The sequence below is a fragment of the Podarcis filfolensis genome (genome assembly GCF_964270895.1).
Source record: "Podarcis filfolensis genome assembly, chromosome: 2".
Taxonomy (NCBI): Eukaryota; Metazoa; Chordata; class Lepidosauria; order Squamata; family Lacertidae; genus Podarcis; species Podarcis filfolensis.
Genome location: NC_139605.1, coordinates 58,234,192 through 58,247,424, shown reverse-complemented (window position 1 = coordinate 58,247,424; position 13,233 = coordinate 58,234,192). Strand labels below are relative to the sequence as shown.

The following is a 13,233-nucleotide window of genomic DNA, read 5'->3' as shown; positions in this document are numbered from 1 at the left end:
ACCCATATATGCCACCCTGTACTCCTTAGATGAAAAGGAACATGATAAATAACTTAACAATCCATTACGGCTGCAACCTATTTCATTCTGCTGTAGGTTCCTTTAATTAGTTAAGCTTCAGTTTTGCAGACAGTTTCATGAATCTGAATCTTGTTAATTGCAGTGTGCATTAAGTACTGGGCGTGGTGTAACTTTGTGCTGAATTGCAACCATGAATTCATCACAATGGAAACATAAAATAGAAAACAACCCTTAACACATTGCAAGTATGAGAAGACAGAACTCGTCCTGTCCACTAAAATATTGAGCCCGCTTTGACTTGGAACATGTTCTTTCTAATGTAGAGCCCATTCAGCTAAACCTTGACCAAAATCCATTTAATGCCTATTCAAGAAATCTGTTTTCCAGTTACAATTCAGGCCCCCATTGCTGATTTGAGGAACCAAACTAATTTCATGTGGTTCTCCCAACACCCCTCATGACATTTATGACATATTTTTCTGTTTAGAAGGAATGATCTTTTCCAGATGCCAGCTGATCTGAAACTACCTAATGAGATTTCCACAGATGTAGAGAGGTTTTTTTAAAAATGGTATTTTATATATTTTTTCCACAAAGGATGATGCTCTCCAACACAAATATTTCTGTTCCAAAAAACATTACAAATATACTTGGATGAGTGCTGAATTAATGAACACTTGTTCGATGAGAAAAAGAGAGAGGAGTGTTGTCAGTTCTTTTACTCTTTTTTGGTTTCATAATCTCAATGTGCAATTATACTTAGGCTAGAATACAGTCACTGAAGTCCATGGGACTTCTTTCCAAGCAAGCAAGCTTTAAATTTGGGCTGTTAGTATACTTAAACACTGTTAGAAAGGCAGTTTTAAGAGATAAAATGAACATTGTTCATTTTATTCCATATATATCTCTACAATTCCATAGTTCTCTGCCCAATAAGACTATGATTTTGAGCTGTGGATTTCAAAATAACTTGCACTAATTATTATCAACAATATAATGTAAATTGTGATTTCTTAGTGGAAACAGAAAAGTCACACCACATGTAATAATTCTTTTCTTTCCCCTCTAAATGTGTGTATGTGTGTTTGTGTAGGGGAAGGAAATAAATATATTTGGGTGGTGTTTTTTTGTGTGTGTTATTTTGGGATTGCAATAAACATTATGAATTTTTAATATCCAGGCGAGTGATTGATTCTTAATCCCTATCCAATTCCTGCCTCCAGATATATCCATCACTGTCCTTACTGCTGGTCTACCTCAGTTTCCCAAAGATACAAACTCCCTCAGTTCAGGGCTCCAGCTCCTTTTCAGGGTGCAGAAATGTTGCATAAGCTAGCAATATCCTTCTGATTATGCAAAGTAGCACATTCAATCAAATGGACTCAAAACCATGAAAGCTTAGACCATATAGTCTGTGCTCAGATATAATGACAAACCATGCTTTAGCATGTCAAGAACAAGTCAAGGTGAGCCTCAGCCTCATGTACTTCCCTCTCCCCTCTCCTCTTCTGGCACAGCTGTTGCAAGGAGGTCAGAAGCTTAGCTTCTATTTTTGATTAGCCACAGTTTGAGCTACATAAAAACGCTAAACCAGGGCTATGAAACCTGTGGCCCTCCAGATGTTTCTAGACTACAACTGCAATCAACCTTGACCCTTGATCATGTTGACTAGGGCTGATGGGAGTAGGAATCTAACAACATCTAGAGGGCTACAGGTTCCCTACCCTAAGCTATGGCTATGGTTTGTTTCATAACCCATTGTTTGAAGTTGGCTTGCTTTAAACAAACCATGCTTAAGGTTTGTTGTATTTGGATGAAATGACAATGGGCAGTCAATCAAAAATGGAATCTGAAGCTTCTGAACTCCTCCTTTCAGCAGCACTGCAGGTTGAGGGGGGAGCATGTAAATGCAAAGGGGGGCAGGCCTATTCCCATAATAGTAAACCATGGTTTACTGTGACATCCAAGAGAAAAGACAAACCTTTTTATCTGAAGCAAACTGACCCAGGCTAGTCCTCTGGAAGTTGTTCACATTAAGTGTGTGGAGCTCCCATATACCACCTGACAAGCGATTTTCTGTGCTTGATTAATTTTAATAGATGGGATGTTGCATAGGCTCCAGTTAACCCTTTAAGCGTACCCTACGTCAGGCTTTACATAACTATTAAGTTCAAATATATTTGATTTTCCTGTGCATTCATATTCTGTTCCTTAGTAAGTTGACCTCTTCCCACACCCAGTTACACTTGGGGGGGCGGGAATTGCAGTGGAGTCTGGAAATATTTAAACGATATCCTTCTCACTGTTGTCAGAGCAGAACACCCACAATTGAGCATGTGAGGCCAGGCCCGTTCCAGCTCTGAGATCAGCTTCACAGATGTCTGTCACCTGTTTCTAAGGAAATGTGCAAGTGTTTGGGAAAGTGCAGAGCCTCATTGTTGTTGTGGGAATCTGAAACCACTCTGAACTCTGCCCTGACGTTGCTTGTCAAAAATATTTAAAAAGAAATAGCAACATTCTTTCGTCAGTCATTAGCCAGGACCTGCACTAAAGGCTCTGCCCTGTAAAATGCCAGAATGACTGGCAAGGATTTGAGTGGCAGGAGAGGCAGCTCAAATCCTAGAAGGCCTTTTCAGGGACCATGAGGACTTTGACAGCCAACCCTCTGCTTAGGATAACTGGTTTCCCCAAAGATACTTAACTTTGGGGATGGGAAGGTTATTTGTTTGCAGGGGTCATGACTTGAATACCGTAGTTCTCCATTTGTGAGTCAATTCAGCAGAATCGTTCAAGTTCGGCCTGACTTGCATATGATTTCCTTTTCACTTTCAATAAGTGCTCTTTTGCTGTGTTGATAAAAGTGAGGTTTGTGTTATGTTTATATTTCATGGTGCTCTTTAGAGGGTGGAAAGGTGCAGCAGAAATCCTAGCGCAAACATACAAATGACAAAGCTGTTCCTGTACCAGTTAAAGTGAGATGTACCACTTAAAGCTGTAGAGGGAGGGGGTATGTAGGGTGGGTGGTACAAATTTGGATGCTTCCCCCACCAGGAAGGCTATTGGGACATATAAAAAAGTGTGTCAGGGAATGACCAAACGCTGCTTCCTGACATGCAAGTTTCTACACATTGGGAGTTTTAAATCAGGTGACCATTCACACATGCCTCATTCTGAGGTGTACAACCTAGGAAAAGCTTTCGCCAGATTACGACTCCATAAACTGATCCTTTCTGAAGTTCAGACTACAGGCAAATGCTATGCTAAACATGTTGCAATGCTCGTGCAATGGGCCATGACATGATTTACTACCATGTACATAAATATTTTGGAAAAGAAAATATATCACAGAAAACTGAATCTTTGACCTGGTCCGGTTTTTATGGATGAGTGCCAGGATTGTGTCAGAAATCCATTACTGAGTCAGTCTGTAAGGATTTATCCTTCCAAATGTGGCACGCTTTCATTATGTTCACTGTTATTTCCCCCCACCATGCACACAGGGAACTGTGTTACTGCAAATAAAAAGGGTGGACTGTTTTTAATATTAATCATTTACACAGCACTTTTGTGGCCAAATTCCAAACAGATTTATTCAGCAGTAAGTCTCACTCAGTTCCATGGGACTTCCTTTCTAGGAGGTATGCATATGAACCTAGGAAGCTGCCTTATACTGAGTCAGACCATTGGTCCACCCAGCTCAGTATTGTCTACGCTGATTGGCAGCAGCTCTCCAAGGTTTCACTCGTTGCCAGCTCTACCTGGAGATGTCGTGGATTGAACCTGGGACATCTTGCATGCAAAGCAAATGCTCTGCCACTGAGCTACTGCCCTTTGGATCACAGCCTTAGGCAACCCTGCACATATTTACCAAGAGGGAAGTCCTCACTGAGGGAAAGCTTCTTTCCCACGGTTCCCTTCCCCCATGGCCAATCTGGCAGAGTAAAATAGCCACTTTGGGCAGCAGTTGCTAGGGTAGCATGGAATGGTGCTGAGGTGTTGGAGGGTAAATGTTGGGCTATGTACACAATATCTTCTTCTTCTTCTTTGGCGATCACTCGTAGCCGAGTTTTAACAATGAGTCCTTAAGTGACTGTGGAGGCCAATTCTGGATCCACACGTCCTTCCACAGTGGGGACATTGGTTTCCAGTCAGGAGTTGATCATGGTGTGGATTTGCCAAGCCTGCCTTTCTCTTAGCGTGTTTCTCCCTTGCGTCCTGAGTTCGAGTGTCTTCAAAGCCCATGACACCTTTGGTAAAGGCTGTTCTCCAACTGGAGCACTCGCAGGCCAGTGTTTCCCAGTTGTCAGTGTTTATACTACATTTTTTTAGATTTGCACAATATACATATAAAGCACATGCCAAGCACATTTCCCGCCTCAAAGAATTCTGGGCCTTGTAGTTAGTTAAGGGTTACTGGGAATTGCAACTCTGGGAGGGGTAAATAACAGTGCCTGGAATTCTTTGAGGGAAAGTGTCTTTAGTGTGTACATAGCCTATGTGTTCAACTAGGCCTGCCCTGTATTACCTAAACTGGCTGGCTGGTACACTGGGCAATGCTATCCCATTACCAGTGCCAAAGGAAGATTTAACTGCCAGTGCAGTTGGTTTCTAGCGGCAAGGAGTAGGGTGCTTCAGTCATGGAGCCAACGAGGCTCACATGTTTCCTCCTTCAGCAGCGTGATGGATAGAGAATAATCTGCTGGACCCTCAGGCAGGATGTTTCTTGGGCTCTCTGCTTGAAGGCATCTCTCCCCCCCCCCACACTTCATGGTTCTGGAAGATGATGGACATGTTAGCTGTGGTTGTGCAGAATTTCTGCCTTCTCCTGTGGCCCTTGCAGCTTCTTCTCCCACTCCTTGTTCTTTATGTTGTAGAGTGGTGAAGTCACTGTGGAGAAGGCCAATCTCTATTGCACAGTGAGGCATCCTGAGGAAGGGGCATCAGACAACATAGGAGTAGGGGTTGGCAGAGGAGCAGAAGAAGCTGGTAGTCAGATATGCCTGCATTAGACTTCATGGAAATAAATAATGCTAGCTTCTCACAGGCCATTACCCACATAGATTTTTGGGCTTTAAAGGAACCTTCTGACGCAGAACCAGGAAAGGAGAAAACATGAGCAAGGAAGTTGGAAATCAGCCTCTTTGGAGCAAAGCCAAGTTCACAGCTCTGGTAAAGATGACTAAGATTCTACCATTGTGCTACAAGGGCAGCAAATTGGTGCTATGGGGAATTCTTTAATGCCCTGATTCCCCCTATAATGCTAGAATGTAGCATCGTTTTAGTATCATAAATTCTATTAAGCAAGACTCTTGCTTAAAGTTGTGGGGGATTAGAGGCCAACTGAAGGCATTTCTTCAAAAAGAAGTCGTGTGAAGCTGGATTGGAAGGAACTTGGCCTCAGCAACTAACCAACTTGTTTATTTCATGCAAAAGAATGGAGCAGAATGTTGATCTTGCTAGTGAGCTGTTGAACCAGTATAGTAAGGCTGCCCTGCACATTTTATACGTCACCAAGTCGAAAACAATTCTCCAGCCCTACACTGTGGTCTGCTAGGTTCTTGACAAACTTTTCTGAATCCCCAAGCAATCAACAAGCATAGCTTGTTATATTATTTCTCGGGTGGAATTCTGTAAGCGGCTGGTGAGCTCTGCTCAGCTTAGGAAGTAAGAGGTTAGGTGAAGGACTGTCAAGGTAGAAAGCAATAGATTTATTTAAGAGATGTACAGTATGTTGAAAGATCCAGGCCAGAGAGGTCTAGATAAACAAGGCTTTGCAGAATTCTGAAAGGGTGGAGGTATCCAATGTGCTGCCTTCCAGATGTTGTCCATCAGTGTGGCTAATGGAGAGGGATGATGGGAGTGGTAGTCCAGAACATCTGGTGGATACCATGTCAGCTACCCCTGTTTTAAAATGCTTCCTTATATTCATGGATGTGTTACATTCATGCACGCATACATGTTCTCAGAACCTGGATTAAGAAGAAAAACTTTAGTCTCTTTTCGCCAAAATGGAAAGGAAACTGAAGGCAATAAATAAGGGAAATCGTTATGTACTAGTTTAAAGCGAGATTTTTTCCATTCAGCAATTTTCAGAAGCATCTGGAAAAAATCTTATTATGGATGAGGCATGCCATGATATCTACAACGAATATTTCTGGTGCGCATATCCATCCACTCTCCATGCTCCGTCAAGTGCTACACACATTTAGATGCTTATAAAGCATCAAGTAAATATAAAAGTTCTCATGATTTATATAAAAACAAAAATGACAACGTGCTTTAAGTGCTCACATTTCTTTTTGTTTATTCTTATTTTCTTGTGCATGTGAATATCTGTGGATTGTCTTTGCTTTGTTGCAGTCATCTCCTGAAAAAGTACTATGAGTTGAACTAAAAAAAAGAAGTCTGTTTAGAAAATTTCGCAGTCATGGGATAGGAAGATAGTTTCTCTTACGGATCACTGATTGCTTAAAGAACAGGAAGCGCTATGCCTCCATCATGGGCTGAAACAGTTCCGGCTTCTCGGCCCCAATCACTTGCCTACGAGGTCCTTAGTGGGCTTGCTGACTGGATAAACCTGGCACCATATGGACATCATGTCATTTATGTTCCTGGTACTACACTTAAATGAGAACGTTTTGTGCAAATCTTTTGTAGGCAGCTGTGACAGCCCTTTGGGACTAAAAAGTAGGGCAGGAGAACTCTACACAACAAAATAAATGAAGGAGTAAATGGAAATGGACAGTTCTTACAACGGAGCTTCCAGAAAAAGGCAACCAAAATGACCAAGGAATTGGAACACCAAAGCATTTGGAGCTTCTGTATTTAGGAACAAAAATAATGTCAGAAAGGGTGTACATGGTAAAGGTTTATAAAATTATGCATATTGTGAAGAAAGTGGGCAGAACTAGTGTTGTTCATTTATTTGCAGATTTATAAATCACTTCACAGCTACCAAAGCAATGCACAAGAAGATAAAAATAAGATAAATCATGGGTTGAAAAACTAAAAGCTATAAAATCATTTCTACCATTGTAGAATTAATAGTCCAAAATATGACTTCGTGGAAAGCCTTCTTAAACAAAAGTGTCTTCAGTAGTTACATATTCTTTCTCTGCACCCCAAAACAACAGAATTCAAGGTCACCCAATGAAATTGACTGGCAGTAGATTCAAACACTCAAACTAAAGCACCTTATCAATATTGAGCTAATTTATGGTTTGTAGACCACTCCAGAGAATTCCTTTAGACATGATTGCTGGTTCCAGGTTCAGAAGTGTATACCTCTGAACGCTGCTTGCTGGGAAGTGGCAAGAGCAGTTGAAGGATATTGTCCTCCTCTCCTACCTGTAGGCTTACCAGCAGCATGAGATTGGCCACTGCAAGAAACTGGAGGCTGGACTAGACAGATCTTTGGCTTGATGCAGCAGACTAGCTTAACAACTCCTATCACAAGGATCACATGGATAATTTATGTGAAGAGCCCTGAATTCTCTCAGAAAAAGAGGGAGAAATTGGGTCTGGGGAAGGGAAGAGAAAGTTTCCTTGAGTTCCTAGGGAAGGCCTGGTTAGTGGGATAGAAGTGGAAGGATCATTAGGCGCGAGTGATCATGCTCTTCTGAAGTTTACTATACAGCGGAAAGGAGCAGCCAAGCATACTAGGACTCAATTTCTTGACTTTAAGAAAGCCGACTTCATAAAACTTAGGGAAGTGCTGGGTGAGATCCCATGGACAGTAATACTAAAAGGAAAGGATGGCTGGGAGTTTGTTAAGAGGGAGATAGTAAAAGCACAACTTCAGGCAATACCAATGAGACGGAAACATGGAAGGTGCCTAAAGAAGCCAGGGTGGCTATCTAAAGAACTTTTAACTGAGTTAAGATTAAAAAAGGATGTGTACAAAAAATGGAAAAGGGGGGAAACCACCAAAGAGGAATTCAGACAAATAGCCAGCACGTGTAGACACAAAGTCAGAAAAGCTAAAGCACAGAATGAACTCAGGCTTGCTAGAGAGGTTAAAAGCAACAGAAAAGGCTTTTATGGGTATGTTCGTAGCAAAAGGAAGAACAAAGAAACAGTGGGGTCACTCAGAGGAGAAGATGGTGAAATGCAAACAGGGGACACAGAAAGGGCTGAACTCCTCAATGCCTTCTTTGCCTCAGTCTTCTCCGATAAAGAAAACAATGCCCGACCTGAAGAATTTGGAGCAAATGATTCAGCAGAGGAAACACAGCCCAGAATAACTAAGGAGATAGTTCAAGAATACTTGGCTAGTTTAGATGTATTCAAGTCTCCAGGGCCAGATGAACTGCATCCAAGAGTATTAAAAGAACTGGCAGATGTGATCTCAGAACCACTGGCAGTCATCTTTGAGAATTCCTGGAGAACAGGCGAAGTCCCGGCAGACTGGAGGAGGGCAAATGTTGTCCCTATTTTCAAAAAGGGGAAAAGAGAGGACCCAAATAATTACCGCCCAGTCAGTCTGACATCAATACCAGGGAAGATTCTGGAGCAGATCATTAAGCAAACAGTCTGTGAGCACCTAGAAAGGAATGCTGTGATCACCAATAGTCAGCATGGATTTCTGAAAAATAAGTCATGTCAGACTAACCTGATCTCGTTTTTTGACAGAATTATAACCCTGGTAGATGAAGGGAACGCAGTGGATGTAGCCTACCTTGATTTCAGCAAGGCATTTGACAAGGTGCCCCATGATATTCTTGTAAAGAAGCTGGTAAAATGCGGTCTTGACTATGCTACCACTCAGTGGATTTGTAACTTGCTGACTGACCGAACCCAAAGGGTGCTCATCAATGGTTCCTCTTCATCCTGGAGAAGAGTGACTAGTGGGGTGCCACAGGGTTCTGTCTTGGGCCCGGTCTTATTCAACATCTTTATCAACGACTTGGATGATGGACTCAAGGGCATCCTGATCAAATTTGCAGATGACACCAAACTGGGAGGGGTGGCTAACACCCCAGAGGACAGGATCACACTTCAAAACGACCTTGACAGATTAGAGAACTGGGCCAAAACAAACAAGATGAATTTTAACAGGGAGAAATGTAAAGTATTGCACTTGGGCAAAAAAAATGAGAGGCACAAATACAAGATGGGTGACACCTGGCTTGAGAGCAGTACATGTGAAAAGGATCTAGGAGTCTTGGTTGACCACAAACTTGACATGAGCCAACAGTGTGACGTGGCAGCTAAAAAAGCCAATGCAATTCTGGGCTGCATCAATAGGAGTATAGCATCTAGATCAAGGGAAGTAATAGTGCCACTGTATTCTGCTCTGGTCAGACCTCACCTGGAGTACTGTGTCCAGTTCTGGGCACCACAGTTCAAGAAGGACACTGACAAACTGGAACGTGTCCAGAGGAGGGCAACCAAAATAGTCAAAGGCCTGGAAACGATGCCTTATGAGGAACGGCTAAGGGAGCTGGGCATGTTTAGCCTGGAGAAGAGGAGGTTAAGGGGTGATATGATAGCCATGTTCAAATATATAAAAGGATGTCACATAGAGGAGGGAGAAAGGTTGTTTTCTGCTGCTCCAGAGAAGCGGACACGGAGCAATGGATCCAAACTACAAGAAAGAAGATTCCACCTAAACATTAGGAAGAACTTCCTGACAGTAAGAGCTGTTTGACAGTGGAATTTGCTGCCAAGGAGTGTGGTGGAGTCTCCTTCTTTGGAGGTCTTTAAGCAGAGGCTTGACAACTATATGTCAGGAGTGCTCTGATGGTGTTTCTTGCTTGGCAGGGGGTTGGACTCGATGGCCCTTGTGGTCTCTTCCAACTCTATGATTCTATGATTCTATGATTCTAAGGCAAATAGGATTACACCCAATGTAGAAGTGGATGATGATGATGATGAAGATTACAATATACAACACTGATCAAAGGTGTCTTAGCATAAGCTTGTATAATCCAGTATGTTCATATCTGCTTTTGAGGTATTATCATATCCATTTATGAGCTGCTATGTTTTAGGGCTTTGTGTGTCTATTAAAAGGCAAAGTGTTTCTGAGAGGGAAGGTGGATTGCAAGGGATCTTGCTAATGAAAATCGATAGCATAAAAATCATAATCAGCAGATGCAAATATTTATGTTGCTGAAATAATTAGGGGACTTGCCCAATCATCTCCATGTTGCTAAGCTCCTCCAAAACCACCTTGATTGATTTCTAGCGGCCGCCACCCTGGAGGCTTGTCTCTAGAAGCAGGTCATTTATAGTTATGATAATTCATTTTGGTCCTGTAGGTTTACAATTTAGCAGTATATCTTAGAGACTTCTTGGGAGGTATAAAGTTTATAATAGATCCATGTTTTGATTCTAGCCAAGATTCAAGAAGACCCCGAGTACTTGCAGTCTAGTCCGTTCCAAGGTCTTATACCACTCAGAAGATCCATGCTTTCCCCAGCATTACTGTGGCACCTTTTTTTGCTTTAGATAAAACTGGATGCTAAGTTTATGCTTCCCCCCCCATCCTATCCCCTCCCACTTCCTACCTCCTTTGTTTCGAAGCCTCATAAGTGTGAATGCTGGAAATTGGTGGGTTATTGTAGACACCCCAAGCTATATCTCTCACGAGATTCACTGCTTGTGCTGTGCGCTCCAAGGTTGGGGCAAACAAGGAGTCAGGAGAGGACAGGTGGACTCCAAGGTTACTTGGAGACTGTGTGCTAGTAGTTTAGAAAAGCCCAGAGTAAGAGCCTAAGATCTGTGGTTTTCTTAGCAGGCATGGACATTGCTCAGTGGCCGAGTGTCTGCCTTTCATGCATAAGGTCCCAGGTTCAACCCCTGGAATGGAACAGCTTCATTCAGTGCTGACAGGGAAATCTCAAGTCTGTTATCTCCGAGCCCCCCACCCCCCCATGCACAGGGACATAACATGAAGCTTTGCCCCTCTCATAAGTCTCTTAGACCCACAGACATATTGAAGCAGACATTATATTTCCCACACTGTTGGAAAAATAGATCATTTGGTGTCTGGATGCCTAAGGCATGGGGGAAAGGGGTTATAGAAGAGAAATGCAATAGCAGCACCTCTTTTAATCCCAAGGCTACGGCTCTTGTTTGACCTCCAAGGCTATATAACAACCCATTTATTGCTTTCATTTTGGGTTTAACGCAGGGGGAGGGAAAACGACGCTTACCTGGCAGTGCATGTACACAAAGTCCTCAGCCATTCTTGTGCCATGCTCCTTCTTTACAAAAAGCCCATCTAAATACCAGAGTCACAGACGGAGAATGGAACGTAGCATGACATTCAGGAAGACACACGTTTTCCTTCTGCATGCCTTTTCCTTATACTCTGGGGGAAAGGAGGACCTTTTACTGTGGCCTCCATGCATCCCTCTTCTCTTCTCTGTTCCCTTTGCTTTTCAGAAGCCAGAGCAGTGAATTTTCCATTCTCTGGAGGACCCACCAAACGGAACGGGACAGACAAAGGCAGCGTTGCTATTAATCTTAAACTTTTATCTCCTATTAGTGTGTCAATAAGCAAACCTTTTCTTCTGCCACCCTTTGATATACTGGACGTGTGTCAGAGGAAAAACACGGGCCATCCATATCTTATCTTATATTAAGGAGAGTCGTTGAGAAACATACCTTCATTACGGCGACAGTCATGTCAAAAAGAATCGACTTATTGTCAGCGCATCTAACCTAACAATGTTAATGGACCCTTCAGGCATCTCCTCCTCCTCATTTGTTTCTTACATGCCTATCAAAGAGACAATGCAAGGTAGTTACCAAGCTCTGGGGAGTGGTGTGTGTATGTGTTAAGAGAGTCCATGACAGCTCTTTGGGCTGCTCATAATGAAGTGAGATGAGTGTGTGGGAGGAGGGAAAGGAGAAGCATTTTGACAGTACCAGAGACCCAGAATGGTACTTCAGCCATCTTGGCAGCTCTCTTTACTCCAAGGTTCTTATTGGTCCAAGTGTTTCATCTGGAGTGACATCACCATCCTTTCTTCTAATGTTCCATTGCATAGCTGTGAAGGTAAACCATTTTTACAAATGCTCAATTATAGACATCTTAAATTATAGATTCCTTAAGAATGGACGTAACTATGCAGTGGTTGCCTGAAAATGGTCTTCCCACCTTTCTCCAATACAGTGGTACCTCGGTTTACAGACGCTTCAGGTTGCAGACTCTACTAACCCAGAAATAGTACCTTGGGTTAAGAACTTTGCTTCAGGATTACAACAGAAATCGTGTGGCGGCGGCATGGCAGCAGCGGGAGGCCACATTAGCTAAAGTGGTACCTCAGATTAAGAACAGTTTCAGGTTAAGAACAGACCTCCGGAACGAATTAAGTTCTTAACCCGAGGTACCACTGTATTCACAAGTCTGGCTTTCCTAATTCTTCAAGTACTTAATTAGCTGCCCCTGCCACACAATGCTCGCCCTCACGCACATAGCTCTTCAATTCACATCACAATGTTCCCTGTTATTTGCTTGCCAAAGTACACAAAATAATGCAACCCAGCCTCCAGTAGAAATAATTTGTAGAAATGCCATAAGAAGAAAAACCAAAGGTACTGCTACCACTGCTGAATTGTCTGACACGCATGAAACTGTAAAGTTTCAAGCACTTGCTCAGTGGTTTGGTGATGGCAGCAGTATAAGGCCTAGCTATATATTATGTGAGGATCTGTGATGTTATTGTAAATAATGTCCTCTAAAAGTCATATAGTTGTTTATTTCCTTCAAATCTGATGGGAGGGCGTTCCACAAGGCGGGTGTCACTACCAAGAAGACCCTCTGCCTGGTTCCCTGTAACCTCACTTCTCGCAGTGAGGGAACCGCCAGAAGGACCTCGACACTGGACCTCAGTGTGTGTAATATTTTTCTATCTCTGCTGCATTTCATTCTACTGCTTTCAGGGGGTGAGGGTCTCTGAATGCAATGACCTCACATTTTAGTAAATGTTACCTGGGAATCACACAAGGCAGATAAGGTTTAATGGCAGCTATGCATTCTCCATGCATAACATCTAGCTACGCCTTAAAACTCTTTTCTGCCAGAGAAGGTGTTTTCTGCTTCCATTAGAGAGGTGTTCTTGACTATTCTTACATGTTTTCAAATTCAGCTGCTCTAGCCATGCTGCATTAGTTTTTATGGAATGCACATTCTCATCCACACTGGAATGTGATTCTGACACACATCTCAATGTGTAGGCAAATCAGTGTGGTGTAGAGGGC

General features: G+C 42.6%; 2 long non-coding RNA genes across 2 annotated transcripts in view; one reads left to right on the top strand and one right to left on the bottom strand.

Annotated features, from left to right (window-relative positions):
- The window catches only part of LOC310758043, a 72,879-nt gene that overhangs the window by 44,967 nt on the left and 14,679 nt on the right, over window positions 1-13,233 (top strand). The window lies entirely within an intron of this gene.
- LOC310758037 lies at window positions 5,709-11,918 on the bottom strand. The gene is made up of 2 exons (XR_014545630.1): window positions 11,635-11,918; window positions 5,709-5,990 (listed from the first exon to the last, which is right to left on the bottom strand). It is a non-coding gene; the product is annotated as an uncharacterized lncRNA (long non-coding RNA).